The sequence below is a fragment of the Mobula hypostoma genome, chromosome 3 (assembly GCF_963921235.1).
Source record: "Mobula hypostoma chromosome 3, sMobHyp1.1, whole genome shotgun sequence".
NCBI classification, from domain to species: domain Eukaryota; kingdom Metazoa; phylum Chordata; class Chondrichthyes; order Myliobatiformes; family Myliobatidae; genus Mobula; species Mobula hypostoma.
In genome coordinates, this window is record NC_086099.1 from 65,206,005 (window position 1) to 65,222,035 (window position 16,031).

Genomic DNA, 16,031 nt, shown 5'->3' on the forward strand with positions numbered 1-16,031 from the left:
ATTGAAAGATCAAATACATTTACCCATGTGCATATGATGATGTATGGGTTGAATTTTTAATTCAATGAAAATCTAAGTTATGGAAGGCAGTGCAAAGATATTAAACACAAGAGATTCTCAGCCCAAAACGTCAATGGTTTATTCCCCTCCATAGTTGTTGCCTGTCATGCTGAGCTCCTCCAGCATTTTATGTGTTTCCCATACATTTTAATTTTTTTTTCATTGTTAACTATTGAAGATCATTTCAAACTAAAATCCACAATGTATTTTGTTTCAATTCCATTGCAGTAATAATTTTTCTTCTCAAATCCACTGTTTTTGTGCTATAAAGGCTCAGCCAAGAAAAGGTAATTGTAAGTAATTACAAGTCTTCCAGATAGCCGTTGTTAACAAAAGGCACAGCTATAGCTGCCAGTAAACATCTCTTGGCTTTGATAAAAGGACTTGCTGCTGTTCTGCTTGGAGAGCCCCAGGCAGATTAAATAGCAAGAGCTGTTCTTTGTCCTCCAGTAAGCACCTGTGACATGTTTTCTGCATCTTTGATGTTGCTTTTCATTATATGGTAAAATCTTGAGCTACTTTGCTGATTTTTAAACAAAATATCTACGTCATTTACCTTTTGATGATTTGTTATATAATGGCCTTGATACAGAGATTAAAACAACTGGGCTGTTGCAGAAGAGATTTAAACAGAATGCAAGGTTTTAAGACTCCCATAAATTAATGGTTCACAAAATAACATTCTGTACATAATATATTATATATGTGCACAATATATAAATGTACAACTTTAGAGTAAAGACAAGAACATTATTTATTTACTGTAGTAAATAGCACGAGAAGGAAATTTTAACTCTAATTGATCCATGATATATCTGGGATGGCACTGTCATTTTCATCTGGTCTTGAGCAAGGTTCCAGCTGTGGCTTCCCGACCTGAGACCAGAGACGGGTGATAAGAAGCCAGTAAACCTGATGTAAATTACAGAAGCCACATTATTAAAAAATCCACCTTGGACAGTCCCAAGCTTGGCTTTGAAAGAAATGTTGAACATGGGGCTAGCAACTCCATCCCATAAAAAACAGAGCGACAGAAACACCAATGGAAGCTCCAAAGACATCATCCCCAGGAGAAGAAGAATCTTCAAAGATAGGCTACACCCGGAGACAACTTGAAAAACAGGCCAGGCCAGAGGACTCCGGTGAGCTGCTGCCACCAAAGGGATGGTAGACTTAAGGAACCAAATATTTAAAGTTTGGAGAACTAGGCATAATCCTAGCAATATCTTTTCTACCATGCCCCTGAAGCCAAGGTATTCACATAATACTATATCTCAATTTACAGCAACCAAGCTTGGATAGCGGTGAGTACACACTGTCTCTCCTATGGCCAGCAGCTTCTTTCCTTAATCTGATGACTAAATTATCAAATGAGGTCCAGTAGATAAGAGCAATTACACTTCCAATGAAGAGCCCTGTACAGAATTGGTAACTTCTCCCACTGGAGATAAAAGTTAGACTCTTTTTTAAGCACATTTTTTGTAGGGCTTCTTGGACCAGGAACGTGAACAAATGTCAACATACATCTTTCACAAGAAACAGGAAATGCTTGAAATATTCATAAGGTCCCATCTGTGGAAGGAGAAACAGGGTTTAAGTTTCAAGTTAATTACGTTTCATCAGAACATCTGTTTTTCCATTCAAAGCATAACTCTTTGGTATTAAGTTGATACTTCCAAGTATTATCTTGGCTAGTGTACTAACTTCTACTTCGAAAAAAGGCACACTTGACAACTTCATGCCCAAGAAACAACTTTATCTCGAACTTCAAAACCATTTTATATATATATATATATATATATATATATATATATATATATATACACACAGAGGCTTTCACAACCTGTACAGCATGGCAGTAACACTATATACAGAGCCCACCGGAAGTAAAAAGGTAAAAAGAACGGAAGTAAAACCCCCCATTATCCTAATTAGTATTAACTTACTTTTAATAATGCTCACATTACAACACTTCTCCCCCTTAAAAATCCAACATTCTCCAAATGTAAAAACTAGGAAATAAAAACAGTGGTTTTTTTTAACTTGCGTACCCCTGAAAACTTACACTGGTATCTCAGCAACAGTTTATCAATACAAAAGATCTGAAAAATGTGACGGATTCAACATTCCATCTAACAACAACAAAAAAAAACTGTCCCGTCAAAGCTTCAGTCTGTCAGGAGGTTTACGAGTGCACTGTGATCTGCGCACTACACCCGGTGACCCAGGAGGCACCGCTGGTGATCGTGTTTTGGGTGGGTCTGGTGTTGGGGGCATGAGAGGGGTCTGTACGTCTGCCTGAGAATGTCCATCTTCCTCAGGGGACCACGACCCCCCTGCCAGCATCTCGTCCTCTGGCAAAGTCACTGGTGGACATGTTTCCACCGTAGTCTGTCTCACAAATGGGAACTGTCTGTCTCTGAGCCAGTATCACGATGCAGGAGTACATGGTCCTGATGTCTGCGGAAAACACACCCATCAGTCAGCTTAACAACATAGGAGACGGGACAACTCTGCTTAAGAATAACCCCAGGCAGCCATTGCTGATTGTTTCTCACATAGACATTGTCATCCGGTTTTAACTGGCTCTCTCGCACATGTTGATCATGTCCCTCCTTCTGCTTTTCCTGCTTTCTCTCCACTATAGCCTTCATGACCGGGCGCAGCAGGTCCAATCTTGACTTGGGCCGACGCCCCATCAGCATCTCTTCTGTAGCGCAAGCAGTCGTAGTCTGTGGCGTGAGGCAGGATTTAAACAGGAAACGCGAAAGCCGAATGCTAAGGGAGTCCCCAGTCATCCGCTTCAGGCCTTCCTCCACTGTCTGAACAGCCCGCTCAGCCAAACCATTTGAGGCTGGGTGGAAAGGGGACGTCCGAATGTGATGACTGCCATTCTGCTGCATGAACTCACTGAACAGCTCACTGGTGAACGTCGGACCATTATCAGTGACCAGAGTGTCAGGCAACCCGTGGACTGCAAACACTTGCCTGAGTTTGTCTATGGTTGAGGGGGCTGTGATGTTGCTCATGATGTGAGCTTCGATTCATTTAGAATGAGCATCTACCATTAAAAGAAACATCTGCCCCATAAAAGGGCCAGGAAAGTCCAAATGTAGCCTAGACCAGGGGTGGTCTGGCCACTCCCATGGGTGGAAAGGAGCTGGTGGTGCATATTCTGATTAGTCTGGCATTGCGTGCATGATTTTACCTTGATCTCCAGATCCTGATCCATTCTTGGCCACCAAACGTAGGATCTTGCAAGGCTTTTCATTCGAGACACTCCTGGGTGAGTCTCATGAATTTCCTCCACAATCTGTGAATGGCCAGGGGGAGGCACGATGACCCTCGCCCCCCAGAAAATGCAGCCATCCTGCAGACTGGGTTCTGTCTTGTGTTTGGTATAAGGCCTCAGTTCCTCTCCTTCCACGACTCTGGGCCAACCTTGTAAAAGAAAAGTCTTGACTTGGTGCAGGACTGGATCCCTCTCTGCCCACTGCTTGATCTGGGTTGCCTTTACAGGTGACTCTGACAGCCTCTCCAATGAAAACACAGTCTCTGGAGGCACATATGTAGTAACAGGTATCTCAGGTAAAGGTAGTCGACTCAGTGCATCAGCGTTTGCATTATCCCCACCAGTTCTGTACACTAAAGTATACTGGTAGGCTGACAATGTAAGAGCCCAACGCTGTATCCTGGCTGAGGCTAGCAGTGGGATGCACCTAGTCTCATTGAACAGGCTCATCAGTGGTTTATGGTCTGTATAAACTGTAAATGTGCGTCCATAAAGGTATTGATGAAAGCGTTTGACTGCAAAAACAATGGCCAGACCTTCTTTGTCTAGCTGTGAATATCCCTTCTCAGCAGCTGTCAGGGTATGTGAAGCAAAACCAAAAGGCTTCTCTGAACGGTCCTCCACTCAATGTGAGAGAACTGCCCCGACTCCATAGGGCGAGGCATCGCATGCAAGGGTGATCTCCTTGTCTGGGTCATAGTGAACAAGCAGCTTTGCTGAGTGGAGGAGTTCTTTCACTTCTTTGAAAGCTTTCTCCTGCTCTTCACCCCACTGCCACTTAGTGTCATTGTGAAGCAGCTTATACAGCAGGGTCAAAACCCTTGAGAGGTCAGGAAGAAACTTGCCATAATAATTCACCATGCCCAAAAATGATCTGAGTTCTGTGACTTGGGCTTCCTTAATTCCTTAATATCCTCCACAGGGCAAAGCCCCTCAGCTGTGATCTTGTGTCCCAGGTGAGTCACATTCGATGCCAGGAACACACATTTTCCGCGTTTCAACCGCAACCCTGCGTCTGAGAGCCTCTTCAGCACCCGTTCTAAATTAGCCAGATGCTCCACCTCCGTAGCCCCCATGATCAAAATATCATCAAGGTACACTGCTGTGTGCAGCAAAGTGTCCATTGTCCTTTGGAAAATGGCAGAACTGGACGCCACTCCAAACACCAGGCAATTGTACTTAAATAATCCCTTGTGTGTATTAATTGTGACGTACTCCTTTGAATCCTCGACGAGCAGCAGCTGTTGGTAGGTGTGGCTCATGTCCAGCTTTGTGAACAGCTTACCCCCTGACAGGGTCGCAAACAGGTCATCGACCCGTGGCAATGGGTACTTCTCCAGCCTAGAGACCTGATTCACCGTAAGCTTATAATCCCCACATATCCTTACCGTTTTGTCTGCCTTCAAAACTGGAACAATGGGAGCCACCCACCTTGAAAACTGGACAGGCTCAATAATGCCCAGCCTCTGTGGACGTCCCAGTTCCTCCTCAACTTTGCCTTTCATGGCCTAGGGCACCGACCTGGGCTTGAAAATACGTGGTGTCACCTCAGGTTCGATGGAGTTTCACTGTCACGCCCTTCAGTGTTCCTAGATCGTCCCTGAAAACGTCAGTGTACCGCTGCAGTATGTCCTCTGTCGTGTGTGTATACTTAATTTCAGGCCAGTTGAGCCGGATTTTGCAAAGTCAATCGTGACCCAAAAGATTGGACCCCCTGCCCTTAGCTATCACTAGCCTTACTTCAGCCTTCTGAACTCCAGCTGAAATGTCCACATACAACACCCCTAAATGACGTATGGGCTGTCCCGTATAGGTCCTAAGTTTGAGCTTTGACGGTCTAATGGGAGGCAGGTTGGACCCCTTGTCCTCCTGTAGGTCTCCTCACTAATGACCGATGCAGTAGCACCTGAATCAATCTCAAACTTAATGTCCTTTCCCCTGACAGTGACTGTGGCATAATATGGTTCAAGTGGTTCCTCATCTGTTTCCACTGCAAACATGTTGTAGGCACACGCTGCCTCTTCATCTGCTTCTTCTAGATGGTGTGTGGCTGCCTGAGCCTGTAGAGCTTTCCCCTGCCCAGGCTTAATCTTACCCTTTGAACTTCTGCACTTTTTAGCTAAATGTCCCTTTTTGCTACAAGCATGGCAGACAGTGTCTTTGAATTTGCGATCATTTGCATAGTGCATCCCTCCACACCGGAAACATTCCACCTGCTTTGCCTGTTTACCAGTCTCCCTCCTGACTTGGTGCACTGCTGCCGACTGCGACCCCCCCCATGTCCTTTCTGGATATCCTTGACATTATTAGCAGCCATCTCCATGCCTTGGGCAATCTCTAAGACTTCCTTGAAAGTCAGCGGTGGAGTTTCCCCTAAAAGGTGGCGTTTTATGTCGTCATTATTAATGCCGCATACCAATCTATCACGGAGCATGTCTTCCAACACCACTCCAAAGTCACAATGCTCTGACAGCTGCCGAAGCTCGGCCACGAAATTGGCCACAGACTGACCTGGCTTCCTGAAGCAGCCGTGAAACGTACACTGTTGGACTATCACAGAAGGTTTCGGGTTGTAGTGGTTCCCCAAGAGCTTGATCAGTTCGTCATATGGAATGTCCCCCGGTTTCCGCCGTGCGGCTGAATTCTTTATTAGCTTGTAAGTCTGCGCCCTACACACACTCAGGAGAATAGAGCACTTCTTAGCCTCCTCAGTAATTCCATTAGCACAGAAAGAGTGTCCCAACCTTTCCTCATACTCCGGCCAGTCCTCGTTTCCTTCCAGAAGTTCACCAATAGTTCCAAATGTAGCCATCTGAAACGCAAAGCTCCCATTTGAAAAACGTGCCAATACGTTCACAAAACCAGTTCACCTTGTCGCCAAAAATATGTAGTAACTTCTACTTTGAAAAAGGCACACTTGACAACTTCATGCCCAAAAAACAACTTTATCTCGAACTTCAAAACCGTGTATACAGAGGCTTTCACAACCTGTACGGCATGGCAGGGATACTATACACAGAGCCCACCGGAAGTAAAATGAATGGAAGTAAACCCCCCCCATTATCCTAATTAGTATTAACTTACTTCTAATAATGCTCACATTACAACAGCTAGGTACAACCATTCCAGCTTGTAAAAGTTGATTCCATGATAGACTGTAGGTTTGATCTCTAAAACCCATGGCATCATTTTGATTATATCCATCACCACTTTGGCAATTAGCATTCACTGCCACTTTTATGTCAGAACGTTTCAGTAATATAACAATCTTATTCCTTAAATAATGGTTTTCTGTGGTCTTTGAAAGCTACTTCTCACATGTACAAGTTAACAAATGTATCCAGGTTCCCAGGATTCCCAGGTTTCCCAGTTTCATCACTTGCAGGCTGCCCCCAGGTGATCCTTAGGTTGTGTTGATTAAAAAAAACAATGCATTTCACTGTGTGTTTCAATGTATATATGACAAATGAATAAATATAAATCTGAATCTGAATCATCAGGAAATATCTCCTCTTCCGGTATTTATTAATGAAACAAATCTATATATGTGATGTTTTCACTTAATGATTCTTTAGATAGCTAGTGGCTGATATTATAACTGATTGCACAAGCATCATGACAAGAAGCAGCAATGGCTGGAGTTTCTGGAAGTAAAGTGAAAGACACAGGATCATTACATTGCTAAAGAACAGAAATACTCTAAAGGGAGGAGGAGGCAACAGTAGCTGACAAGGGAAGTTAAAAATAGTTTAAAAGCAAAAATGATCTATAAAATATAGCAAACAGTAGTTGGAAGCTATAGGATTGGGAAGCTTCTGAAAAACCAACAGAAGACAACTACAAAAGCAATAGGAGAAAAGATGAAATATCAAGGGAAGCTAGCAAATAATATAAAAGGCAACATCAAAATGATTAAACAGATATTTAAAGAGTAAAAGAGATGCAAGAGTGGGTGTTAGATCGCTGGAAAATGATGCCAGAGAGATAGTAATAGGGAACAACAAAATAGGTAAACTGAAGAAGTGTTTTGCGTCAGTCTTCGCTGGCAGCATGTGAGAGTTTGAAAGAGTCAAGGAGCAGAAATGATTTTGGTCACCATTACTAAGGAGAAGGTGCTTGGGAAACTGAAAGGTCTGAAAGTAAAAGTCACCTCAACCCTTAATGGACTCCAGGGTTCTGAAAGTGGTAGTTGAAAAGTTTCTGGGGGTAATCTTTCAAGAGTCACTAGATTCTGGAATAGTTCCAGAGGACTGGAAAATCCAAAGGTTTCAAAGGTACGTTTAATGTCAGGGAATTGTATACAATATACATCCTGAAATGCTTTTTCTTCACAACCATCCATGAAAATAGAGGAGAGCCCCTAAAGAATGAATGGCAGTTAAATGTTAGAACCCCAAAGTCCCCCACCCAGCTCCCATGCGTAAGCAGCAGCCAGCAACAATCCCCCCTCCCCCCACAAAATGCAGCCCAGCCCAGCCCAGCCCATCGCGGTCAAGCCCCCTCACCACAATTGACCACTAGACATGGAGCGCTGTTGCAGGAAAGCAGCATCCATCATCAAGGATCCCCACTATCCAGGCTGTGCTCTCTACTCGTTGCTTCCATAAGGAAAAGATAAAGGAGCCTCAGGGTGCTTGCCACCAGTTTCTGGAACTGTTATTACCCCCCAATCATCAGGCTTTTGAACTGGGGTGTTACTTTAATCAGCCTCATTCGCCTCAACACTGAACTCTTCCCACAACCTATGGACTTACTTTCAAGGACATTTCATCTCGTGTTCTTGATATTTATTGTCTGTTTGTTTGTTTGTTTATTTACTATTATTGATTTTTTTTCTTTCATTATTTGCACAGTTTGTTGGGTGTGGTCTTTCAGTATTTCTACTGTGTTTCTTGTATTTACTGTGAAAGCCTGGAAGAAAATAAATCACATGGTTGTATATGGTGACATATATGAACCTAGGTTTCTATTAAATATTTCCACTCCCACCTTAAACTCATGCCTTCTAGTTCTTGAAACTGAGAAAAAGACAATGCGCTCACCCTATCCATGCCCCTCATGATTTTATACAGTTCAATGACATCACCTCAGTCTCCATGCTCCAAGAAAAAAACTTAGCCTGTCCAAATTAAAAGATACTTGCTAAAATAACATATTTGAAATGACTTAAAGCTGAGTACAAAAGGCCACTGAGGAGAAGGTGACAAGATGGTGTAGTAGTTGATGTTGTTTCAGGGACCTGAGTTCACTCCAGACATTGGGTACTACCCATGTGGAATTTATTGGCGTGGGCTTCTGCTGGGTATTCCTATTTCTTTCCATATAACAAAGATATGGGGGATGGAAAATTCGTTGTTGTAAATTACCCCTTAGTATGAGAGCCAAAGGGGAGTGTTATGCATATGTGAGAGAGAATATTGGTGGGCACAAGGGAATAAGGAGAGGTAATAGGCTTTTATTATTTGAGAGTCAATTAACTTCCTTCTGTGGCAATGGAAGACTTCTGATAGGGTTGTGTTTTAGTGCACTTCAAACAAATGAGTTAGCTGGTGAAAAGGTCAAGTTTTCTGGTTGAATATTTCCTGTGGAGCTATGAAGAGCATTAGCTTGACATACAGTAAAGCACTGCATGGTGGAGGGAGAAGATAAACTGATGAAAATAGATCTCTCATTGACAAATACATACCAAAGTAGAAAACTGAAAATGGTTGCTGATTAACACTGTTTTCTCAATCTATGTCAAACTCATCCAATTATAGAAAAATTGAGAATACATTGCTTTGCTATTTTCATTCCCTACTTGATGCGGGGAAACACCCGTAAAGGCTTTGTAGTAAACAGCCAAATAATGAACAATTAAGTGGTGGCAGACAGAAGGAAAAGAACTAATGCTGAACATCATACATTTTGCAGTGCCAGCTTTTAATCTGGTTTGTAGTTGACTTGAAGCAGGAGAGCAAACTAATTCAGTGGCTTTATTAGTAAGACATGTGAGTTGAATGCACTGAATGCATAATGGAACTAGCTGAGGAAAAAGTATTCATTGTTCTTTGTCGATATTGTGATCCAGCATTCAACCGCACAACTTCATTAACCATTTATCAATTCTTCCCCTCATGTATCAAGCTTGACTTGCCAACAGCACACTTGCCTAAAAGCCAATAAGCTTTAATTTAATATTGGCTCTAAAGACACAAGCATAGATTCTGGGATGACATTTAATTTCAGGACTAAAGGACTGACTCAGCACTCTTGGATAAGTAGCTGCTCACATGGAACACTGAACTGAGATCCTATCTGCACGCTTATGTGAACATAGAGAAATCCCATAGTATCATTTCAAGAATACTTTCAAGTGACTTTGTCTTTGAGTTCAAGTTTAAATTTCCTGAAGTCAGTAATGCAGGTAGAAGAGGTAGTGAAGAAGGCATAAGGCATTGTTTGCCTTTATTGTTTGAAACTTAAAATATAAAAAAATACACATTAATATGCAACTTTACAAAACACTAATCAAATTGTGCTTGGAGTATTGTGTATATTTCTGGTTGCCACATGATGGTAAGGACATGTTTGTAGTGGAGAGAGTGCAAAGCAGAATTACCAGGCCATTTATTGGATTGGAGGACTTTAGTTATGGGGATACTTAGGTTGAGCTGGGCTTAATTTCTCTGGAACAGGAGAGGCTGTTTGGTGACCTCAGAGGAATATATGAGATATATATTTAGAATGTCAAATCTTTTTCCCCAAGATAAGTGTATTAAATACCGAAGGGGACAGGTATAAGATGAAAAAAGGAATTTTAAAAGGAGATTTGAGGAGAAGGTTTTCACCACAGAGAGTGTTTAACATCTGGATCTCAGAGGATGTAGTGGAATCAGAGATACAGGATGTAATGGGATCAGATATAATCAATACTTTGAAGAAACATTTCAGACAGGCACTTGAATGTGCAGGACATGGAAGAATACTGACTGATTGCCTGAAAATCGGATTATTTGTCATAAGAGGGCTTGGGAGCGGACCCAAATGCAAGACACAGACACTGATGTACTAGGGACTGGACAAGGTTTATCAAGAAAGCAAGGGGAGTCAGGACGAAACGACACTGGACATTGGCACAGGCCCTGGATGAGACTGGGATTCAGGGCCTGGGGTAGGACTTGGGCTAGGAACACAGGACCCAGACGTGGAACCAGGAACAAGGAGCCTGGCCTAGGAACTCGGAACTCCGGAACCAGAGTCTGGACAAGGACCCGGAACCTGGGTCTTGGTTGGGACTCAAAACCTGGTCTGGACAAGGAACTGGAACCCGGGTCTAGGCTAGGACTCAGGACTAGGATCTTGGCCAGGGCAGGACGAGGCTCTTGGACTAGGTTTGGCTCGGCTCTCGGATTCGGCTTGGTTAGGCTCTTGGGTACGCAGCTCCTCCTTGGAGCACGGGGCTGGGACCCTTTCGCAGGGCCGGGACCCTTTCTAGGACGCAGGGCCAGGATGCTTTCTAAGACACTTGCTGAGGGAACTGCCGAGGTAAACTGGACTGGACTAGGGACCCCTAGACTGGACAAGGGACTGGAACACAGCACCTGGAACTTGGAACACAGAACACAGAGCCAGGACCCTTCCTTGGGAATAGGACCTAGGGCCAGGACTCTTCTTTGACACCAACACTAAACACGGGGACACAAAGAGATAGTTCCAAACTCAATGATAGACAGTTCCTTATCTTGGCATGGCAAGGCTCCGGTCTCACTGCAGCAGTTGAACTGGACAGGGATGCAGGCAAGGCTTCAGAAGGAAAGGGAACAGTCCAGCAGGGAATCCTTGGTTTCAGAGGTATTTGTGTGCCAGCCTAAAACAGAATCAGGTGCCTCAATTAAGGGACCCAATGGAACAAGGGAAAACAGGAAAACCCAGAATAAAGAATCAACTGATTGGACCGTGAACTGGAATACGGACTTCACGGACCAGACCATGACATTATTGCAGATAGACAAAAACATCAGTATTGATATGGTCGGCCAATGTGCCTTGTTCTATTCACCTCTATGCTTCGATGACTCTTTGTCTTTCCTGTCTGTTCACCTGTTTCACTAAAGTTAAATTAGATGAGAAGCTAACATGGTGCATAATTAACCCACAAAAACTGATTATAATGTGGCACATTTACACAGCTGTCTGTTTTTGAATGTCTGCTGAATGCAGTCAGTGTTTTCTGTGCTCTTTGTTGGTGCCACAAACCAGCAGGGGATCCAAAATCTTGAGTTCTTCATGCTATTTAAACCCAGACTGCATCTTTTAAAGAGTATCTCATTACAACTGTTAGAGGTACAGAGAAGATTTTCAAATGTTTGCTCTAGGAGATCAAAGGAAGACTGACAATGGTAGAGAAAGTAAGTTTATTATCAAAGTACCTATATGTCACCATATACATCCCTGAGATTCGTTTTCTTGCAGGCATACTCAATAAATCCGTAATGGAATAATAAACATAACAGAATCAATGAAAGATCACACCAACTTGGGTGTTCAAAATTTGCAAATACAACAAGAAAAAAAATAAGCAATAAATATCGAGAACATAAGATGAAATGTCCTTGTAACTGAGTCCATAGGCTTTGGGAATATTTCAATGATGGGACAAGTGAAGCTGAGTGACGATATTCACTTTGGTTCAAGAGCCTAATGAATGAGGAGTAATAACTGTTCCTGAACCCGGCTGTGTGAGTCCTAAGGCTTCTGTACCTTCTTACTGATGGCAGCAGCAAGAAGAGAGCATGTTCTGGATGGTGGTTGTCCCTGATAATGGATGCTGCTTTCTTCACAATGCTTCATGTTGATGTGCTTAGTGGTGGGGATTGCTTTACCTGTGATGGCCTGCTTCGTATCCACAACTTTTTGGAGTATTTTCCGTTCAAGGACATTGATGTTTCCATTCAAGACTATAATGCCTTCAATCAACGTACTCTCCACTACATAACAATAGACGTTTATCAATGTTTTAGATGTCATAACAGGTCTACTCGAAGTCCTAAGGAAGAAAAGGTGCTGTTGTGCTTTCTTCGCAATCATCCGGGAAAGGTCTTCTGAAGTAATAACACCAAGGAATTTAGAGTTGCTTACCCTTTCCATCTTTTATCTTCTGACAAGGACTGGCTCATGGACCTTTGGTTTCCCCTTCTTTAAGTCAATGATCAGCTCCTTGATCTTGCTAATATCGAGTAAGAGGTTGTTATTATGGCACCACTCAGCCAGATTTTCAATATCCCTTGTATATGCTGGTTCATCACTATTTTTGATTCTGCCTTCAACAGTGGTGTTGTGTGTAAACTTAAATATGGCACCGGAGCTGTGCTCAGCCATACAGTCATAAGTATAAAGCAAGTAGAGTAGGGGGCCAGGCGCGCAGTGTTGTGCTGCACCAATGCTACTGGAGAATATGGGGGAGATATTGCTGCCAATCTGAACAGACTGGAGTCTGCAGTGGAGGAAGTCGAGGATCCAATTGCACTAGGAGGTATTGAGGCCAAGGACTTGATTAATTTTGAGGGACTAATGGTATTGAATGCTAAGCTGTAGACAGTAAAGAGCATCCTGATTGATGCATCTTTGCTGTCCCGATGTTCCAGGGTTAAGTGAAGAGCCAATAAGATATTATCTGCTGTGGACCTGTTGCAAATTGCAGCAGATCTAAGCAAGGCACAGAAAATGCTGGAGGAACACAGCCAAGTTGCTTTTAAGCCAAGAGTTGATAGCCTACTCAAAACACTTCATCGCTGTGGATGTAAGTGCTACTGGATGATGGTTATTGAGGCAGGTTATCAGATTCCTCTTAGGCTCGTATAATCGAAGCCTGCTTGACACAGATGGGTACCTCAGACTGCAGAAGCAAGAAGTTAAAGATCTCAGTGAACACCCCAACCAGTTGATCAAATCTGGCCTTTAGAACTTGGCCAGTTACTCCCTCTGGGCCAAATCTTTTTGTGGATTCTCAGAGACTGAAATCACAGGATCATTGGGGGCTGTTGGAGTTTATGATAGTTCCTTCATGTCTTGACAGTCAAAGCGAGCTTAGAAGCCATGAGGTCATCTGGAAGCGAAGGCCCTGTTTTTGTCCATATCAATTTATGTAACTTTATAAGAAGTGATAATATTCAAGCTCTGCCACAAATGTTGTGCATTCCTTGTAGATTCAAGTTTAATGTGGAATTGCCACTTTGTCCATGAGATGGCTTTCCAGAGATGGTAGCTGGACCTCTTGTAACTTTCTTCATTACCGGACTTGAAATGCCTCTGATCTGGCCCTAAACAGATTGCAGATCTCATGGTTACATAAGAACATAAGAAATAAGAGCAGAAGTAGGTTATCTGGCCCACCGAACCTGCTTAGCCATTCAATAAGATCATGGCTGATCTGGCCATGGATTCATCTCCACGTACTTGCCTTTTCCCCATAACCCTTAATTCCCCTACTTTGCAAACAGCTATCCAACCTTGTCTGACATATACTTACTCATGTGGCCTCCACTGCTTCATTGGGCAGAGAATTCCACAGATTCACCACTTTCTAGGAAAAGCAGTTCCTCCAAATCTCTATCCTAAATCTACTCCCCCAAATTTTGAGGCTATGTCTCCTAGTTCTAGTCTCACCTACCAGTGGAAACAACTTTTCTGCCTCTATCTTATCCGTCCCTTTCATAATTTTCAATGTTTCTATAATATCTCCTCTCACTCTTCTGAATTCCAGCGAATACAGTCCCAGGTGACTCAATCTCTCCTTATAGTCTAACCCCCTCATCTCTGGATCAACCTGGTGAACCTCTTCTGTACTGCCACTAAAGCCAGTACATCCTTCCTCAAGTAAGGAGACCGGAACAGCATGATGTATTTCATATGCGGCCTCACCAGTACCCTGTAGAGTTGCAGCATTACCTCCCTGCTCTTGGTGGAAAATCAGGTTGGTGTCGGATCGCAAGAGGGAGAATTTGTTGAATGCCTACAAGATGGCTTTTTATCTCAGAAAGGATGTGTTATCATTGGTTTCCTTTTAGTTATTTCAGTGCTTGAGGTAAAGGAACACTAAGGAGGCAGTGATCAGAATATCATTGAAATTCATACTGCAATTTGAGAGAGAGAGAGAAGCATAAATTAGATGTATCAGTATCACAATGGAATAAAGGGAATTACAGAGGCATGAGACAGGAGCTTGCCCAGGTGGATTGGATGAGGATACTGGTGGGGATGACAGCAGACGAGAGGTTGCTGAAGTTTCTGGGAATAGCTCACAAGGTACAGGATGGATATGTCTCACAGAAGAAGTTCTCAAGTAGCAAGGGTATGCAACTGTAGCTGACTAGAGAAGTTAAGGACTGCATAAAAGCCAAGGAAAGGGCATATAATGTAGCAAAATTGAATGGAAGTTGGATGATTGGGATTTTTAAAAAATCCAACAAAAGGCAACTAAAGAGCCATAAGAAGGGAAAAGATGAAATTTGAGGGCAAACTAGCCAATAATATAAAGCAGAATACTGTTTTATCAGTTATATAAAGAGTAAAAGGGAGGTGAGAGTTGGTATTGGACTATTGGAAAATGATGCTGGTGAAGCAGTAATGGGGAACAAAGAAATGGTGGATGTACTGAATAAGTACTTTGCATCAGTCTTCACTGTGGTCTGTGAGTGTCAGGGAGCAGGAGTGAGTGCCATTACAATTACAAAAGGAAAAGTGCTAGGTAAATTCAAAGATTTTCAATCAACAAATCACCTGGACCAGATGGGCCACATCCCAGAGTTCTGAAAGAGTTGTTGAAGAGATAGCAGATGCATCAGTTATGTTCTTTCAAGAATCACTTGATTCTGGCATGGTCCCGGAGGACTGGAAAACTGTGAATGTCACTCCACTCTCTAAGAAGGGAGGAAGACAAAAGAGAGGAAATTATAGGCCAGTTAGACTAACCTCAGTGGATAGGAAAGTGTTGGAGTCCGTTGTTAAAGATGAGGTTTCGAGGTACTTGGAAACTAATGATAAAACAATTCAGTCAGCATGGTTTCTGTGAACTGTTAGAGTTCTTAGAGGAAGTATCAATCAGGGTGGACAAAGGAGAAGTAGTGGATGTCATTTTCTTGGAAGGCATTTGATAAGGTGCAACACATGAGGCTGCTTATCAAGATAAAATCCAGAAAGGTACCAGCATGAATAGAGGAATGGCTGACAGGCAGGAGGCAGTTAGTGGGAATAAAGGGGGCCTTTTCTGGTTGGCTGCCAGGGACTAGTGGGGTCAATACTGGGAATGCTACTTTTCACATTGTTTGGCAATGATTTATGTAGTGGAATTGAAGGTGGAGGAGTAGGTAGTGCTGAGGAAGGAACGCAATTGCAGAAGGACTTGGACAAATTGTAAGGATGGATAAAAAAGTGGGAGATGGAATACAGTGTTGGGAAATGTAAAATAATGCATTTTTGTAAAAGGAACAACAGTACGGACTATTATTTAAATGGGAAGAAAATTCGAACATCAGAGGTGTAGAGGGACTTCGGAGTCCTCATGCAAGACTCCCAGAAAGTTAATTTATAGGTTGAGTCTGTGGTAAAGAAAGCAAATGCAATATTGGCATTCATTTTAATGGGACTAGAATATAAAAACAAGGAGATAACACTGAGGCTTTATAAGACACTAGTCAGC

The 16,031-nt window shown here is 42.8% G+C and overlaps 1 pseudogene; it reads right to left on the reverse strand.

Annotated features, from left to right (window-relative positions):
- Positions 1-2,681: 2,681 nt before the first annotated feature.
- Positions 2,682-4,857, reverse strand: LOC134343432 (uncharacterized protein K02A2.6-like; annotated as a pseudogene).
- Positions 4,858-16,031: the final 11,174 nt, after the last annotated feature.